We start from the raw sequence: 5,112 nt of genomic DNA, 5'->3' as shown, positions 1-5,112 counted from the left end.
TGGGAAAGCGTCAGTTATGAGTTTCACTTCAATAAGCTGCTGCCTGTGTTGTCGACGCGGTGTTTACTCCTCGGATACTGTAATTCTGAAATTTCTCGCTGTCTGTCTGAATGTAATAGAAAAGCCAGCCGGATGGAAACGCGCTGTAAATATAGTTGGACCGAAGCCTGTCAAGCCTGCGATACGTGTTTGGCACTGATGTTATTTAGCCTGGGGCTAATGTGGGATACGTGTGTGTCTGTGTGTGTTAGAGGTGGCCAAAAAGAGACATTATATACTTCAGTAGGAGGTGACATGCTTATTAAAACATTCTGGTAAAAGTATTGATTTAACTTTTTTACTCAAGTAAAACTGAAAGTGCAGGTTGTGAAAAATAGTCAAAGAAAGTAAAAAGTAGGACGTTTCTGTGCAAAACGGAACCTTGTGCTGTATTAATCTAATAAAATGATATTAGTTAGTGATGGGCAGATGAAGCCCCATGAAGCACTGAAGCTTTTCATCCAATTGGTTCACCCCAACGCGAAGCTTCATGAAGCTTCATTTGCTCTAGCAGGACACCTACTGGACGTAAAAATAATAGCTGGCATGAATTTGAAGAGTGTGGCATTTTGCACACAGCCTGTAAATGTCAACAACAAAAGGAGTGTGTAAAACATCTATATTGTAGTGATGCAGTATACTGTGTATATTTATACTGGCAGTATGGAAAATGATCATTTGGAAATGCTTAAAATGGAAATGATCATTTACTGTGAGGTGAGGTGTGGTTGGGGTGTGGACAGTGGTTGTGCTTTTGTAACGTTGAGGTATGGACAGCTACACACTGAGGCTTTGAGCCTCAGTCCTGCCTGTTCACATTTTATTCTGTAAAAACTACATTTTCACTGCTTTTACGTCCTTTTTAGTGGGGAGAACATAGCTAGGATTTAATGATTTAACAAATCTTTTAAATCCTTTGTCCTCCACAATGCTAAATGGCTGGGAGTCCTCAATCACCATGGTAACCAGGTCTTCATCTATTGGAGATTGTTCTCCTGAGGAAAGACAATAAAGACAAAGCACAAATATAAATATCACACACGTAACTTATAACAGTTGTATAATATTATATCATTTAGTAACATTACTGCATCCTATATTATCATTGCATTTGATGGCTCACCTGGTCTTGCTCCACAATCGGTGTTCCCCTTATTCTCATGCAAAGCTCTGTAGTGCCTAAGCATGGATGAGGTGTTGTTGTTATATCCCAGCTCCCTGGCACATAGCAAACACTTCACCTTGTACAAAAGTCAAGACAGCTTAACATAAATTGTATTGCACCATCAGTATCATGAAAATACATCTTCTGTAGAAATTTACATACCTTGTTGGGAGGAATAAGATCAAAATGTTCCCACACAGGGGAGGACATCCTCCTCTTCTTAGCTGGCTCCATTCTCTCCTGACTTTCTCTCCTCACTCTCATAAACCTCCAAACTGTCTCCAAACTCTCACTAACAACTCTCCATCAAACACCCACATTTTGATTGAAGTCTGAGGGGTTTATATCGCTGTCATAGCTCGCGGCAAAGTTCGAACCACTTCATGAACCAGTCACGTGGTACAGCCGGGCAGCGAGGCTTCGGACGTCATCATTTTCAGCTCCTCCCATAAATGAAGCAAGCCTCGATACGCGCTTCGCGGAAACGCCCCCTCCATTACTCGACACAAGCTTCGAAGCCTCGATACAGAACGTCACATCACTAATATTAGTATATGGTGCTGTGTTCCAAAAGGATAACTGGAGGTGAGCCTGAGGAAAGCAGGGAGGATCATCCAGTCACACTCTGTTCACACCACTTCCTCTTGTGTTATACTTATGTATATACACACATATACACATGTGTATGTATATATGTGCATGCATTCTTTTTATTTGTACATACATTCATGCCATTCATTGCTTTTTTTTTATATATTTCTTATATTTTATTTATTTATTTTTTATGTTTCTTATATTTTGGACACCACTGTTGTTTGTGAAGCTTGCACACAAGAATCTCACTGACATGTGCTGCACCAGTGTACCAGTAATGTGATGTGACAATAAAAGTGATCTGATAGAAACTGTACCTCTGTCTAATTACCCCTGTTGTGAATCAGTTATGTAGAACATGAGCACAGATAAAGAAGGCGAATGTAAAGCAAACAGTTTTTGTTGCCTACACCGTAGACGGTGATTCAGGGAAAACTCACAATCAGATTTACAAGTATTTGAAAATTCTCTTGACAGTAACAAAGTAGTGAACGGGATTCTCCTTTGTGTACAGACGGTGTTCATGTGACCTGGGCCTGTGCTACAAAGCCAGGGTTTCTTACTGTCATTTGATTGGCTCACCCTAACATCAGTAGTCAGGAACACGAAGCTGGTTAATGGTTCTTAGTCGTGATGGGCGTGGCATTGGCAACATCTGACCAATCACAGTGAACTGCGGCTTTGCAAAGGATAATTTAGTATCAATAGTGCTTCATACGTGCAGTTTGGTTAATAAGGCCAGAAAAGAGCTTCCGTATTAACGACACTTAGAATCCTCCCAGGGATCTTGCTGTCTGACCACAGAATCGACGGCTAATAACATCACGGAGAAGCTCGCAGCTATTAACGGGAGACTGAGAGACCAGTGTCAAGTGTTAAAAAACAGCTTGAAATTCTCAATTACCTTCGGCGCCAGCTCAAGGCTGGAGCCGAACAACAACTCCCTGATAACGACTGTGTTGAGTCTGTTCTTCCCATTCCATGCAAGGCCACCTGGGTTGGCTGGAAGACTGTTTACTTAGCCTGGCAGGGCGAAGGACACTGTCTCAGCTGAACTCTGGACACGCACACACAGACATATACTGATACTGATAAGCACTCACTGACGCGTCACCCTCCCTACCCCGGATTCAACGCCACCTCCAACGCTTACCTCCCCCATGATGTGGACATCGGGTCAGCTGGAGGCGCAGTCGAAGATTGCAGCGGTCCCAGATCAGATGTGCACACTGGAACTCTTTCCCATGTTGCTGTCTGTGTTTATTGTGTTATGGTGTGTTGATATCTGTGCATTCCTGTATTATCCTTCTGTGTTACACATTTCGATGTTTTTTTCCTCGCTACCTGGCCTGACCTGTCTCCCCAATGTGATGTTTGTGTTGTATGTACGGTCGGAGGTCTGTCATCTCGGTTGTGGGCAAAAGACCTGCAACTGACAAATAAAGGCCATCTCATCATCTCATCTTCGAGGAATAGCGATGCTATTTTCCGGAGACTTGGCTGGTCACAGTGATCTCTTTGGACCTGGCCTGTTAACTTAAACCACAACACTGTGTAACAGCAGCAGTCTCTTGTGTTAAGTTGTTTTCGTTTATGCCTTCTCTTGTTGTCTCTGTGAATATTCATCTAATTAGGATAACTATAATAATGCAGTAAAATAGCTTACTGGGCAGCTCTTTGCATTAGCTATTCACACATACATAATCTGCTTATCTGTGCTATCAATATCCTGCCTCTGAGAAACATTGTGTTGAGCTGCGTCTCTCACTGCTGAAGTAACCATGACCCAGCAGAGCTGAGATGTTGACACAGCTGAAACATACGTGGAGAAGGGGAATTGTGTGCAAATCTCCAGATGTGTGGGTAGACCTTTGTCATGTCAGAATATACAGACATGTGACAAACTAAAGGACAAACATGAAACACAACAAGTGCAATGTGTGTCAATGTTGGTTAGGTCTCATTCAAGCCCTGGAACCAGCCCTGGGCCTCTCATAAAACAATCTAACGAGCAGATACGCATTAAAAATATCTATCTATCTCTTAACAGTCCCCCTTTTTCATTTCTCCCCTGAGAAATGAACTAATCCCTTATTTATCCATTACATTTACTTACATGTTAAAAGCCTAGAATATAACATAAGTGATTCTGCTAAACAAAACAAAGCCTTTCAATTGCCCAACCCTACCTGTCCCCTCAACGGGTTGTATGTTTTCAATGTTTCCTCATTAGTTTGTCATAATTACTTCTATCCACAATTAATAAATGAAACAAATAAATCACGTTGTGAGACAGCACCTTGCATTTACACAAGGCTGTGATCTGCCCTAAATCCATGTCCTTCACCCCCTTTTCAACTAGAATCCCAGTTTAATTTTCTTTCAATCCCAGTTTAAAACTGACTTCCCTCAGCGCACACTGTAACTCCAAAAAGATGAAATGAGCTTTTGCTGGTAAAAGGTCCTACTTTACTTTTGTCACTGGTTTGGAAACAGCCTCTATAAAGTTAACCTGTTTCCTCTTTAAAAAGTTACCTCGTTTCTTCGTTAAACTCAGTCCTGGTTTCTTCGCCCCCTTTAACGGGTAACGCATATCTTTTATGCTCACATTTAACCTTTGTCTAACGAGCTTTCAGTCTCTTAGGCTGCGTTCACACTGCAGGCGAAAGCGCATCAAATCCCAATTTTTCAAATCCGAAAATGTTTTTGACCCTCTGCGACCCATATCCGATCATGGTGTGACAGTGTGAACGGCACAAATCCAATATTTTCAAATCCGATCTGGGTCACTTTCGTATGTGGTGCTGAATCCGATACATATCCGATGTTTTAGAAAGCGACTGCTGGTTTATGGTCAGGTCTTTTACGTCACTGACACAAGACAGACACCAATTATCAGCGCCGGAGGAGACATCGTGAAGGCTTCCTGGCCATGCGGTGAAACTGCTGGGAAGACAACGTGAACATTTTCTTTGTACTGTATAATCTGCAGATTCTGACAGAAATCTGCAGCTATCCTCTGAAGCAGCAGTACGGATCATTATTAGGTTATTCACATTATTATGTAAATAACAAAATAAAGCAAAAATTGGGAAACGTAAAGTCCGAAGTCTTTATATTAAGGCCATCAGTCAAACATACTGTTGCTCTGGGTCTAAGCAGAGCGCGTTGTGTGTGACGTCTTCTTTTGCGCATGCGGGCGCTCTGAGCGTTCACACTAGAGCGCGTTTGCTGTCACATTTTATTTGTGGTGTGAACAAGCAGACAAAAACATCGGATTTGATCAAAAAATCGGAATTGAGCATCAAGACCTG

General features: G+C 42.0%; 1 long non-coding RNA gene across 1 annotated transcript; it reads right to left on the bottom strand.

The window, feature by feature from the left end:
• Window positions 1-2,414: 2,414 nt before the first annotated feature.
• LOC309706092 lies at window positions 2,415-4,616 on the bottom strand. Its single transcript, XR_014276673.1, has 3 exons — window positions 4,334-4,616; window positions 2,952-3,230; window positions 2,415-2,853 (listed from the first exon to the last, which is right to left on the bottom strand). It is a non-coding gene; the product is annotated as an uncharacterized lncRNA (long non-coding RNA).
• Window positions 4,617-5,112: the final 496 nt, after the last annotated feature.

This window comes from Aulonocara stuartgranti, assembly GCF_965226115.1.
Source record: "Aulonocara stuartgranti genome assembly, chromosome: 5".
Lineage (NCBI taxonomy): Eukaryota > Metazoa > Chordata > Actinopteri > Cichliformes > Cichlidae > Aulonocara > Aulonocara stuartgranti.
The sequence above is the reverse complement of the archived record's forward strand: the minus strand, read 5'-3'. Positions and strand labels throughout refer to the sequence as shown.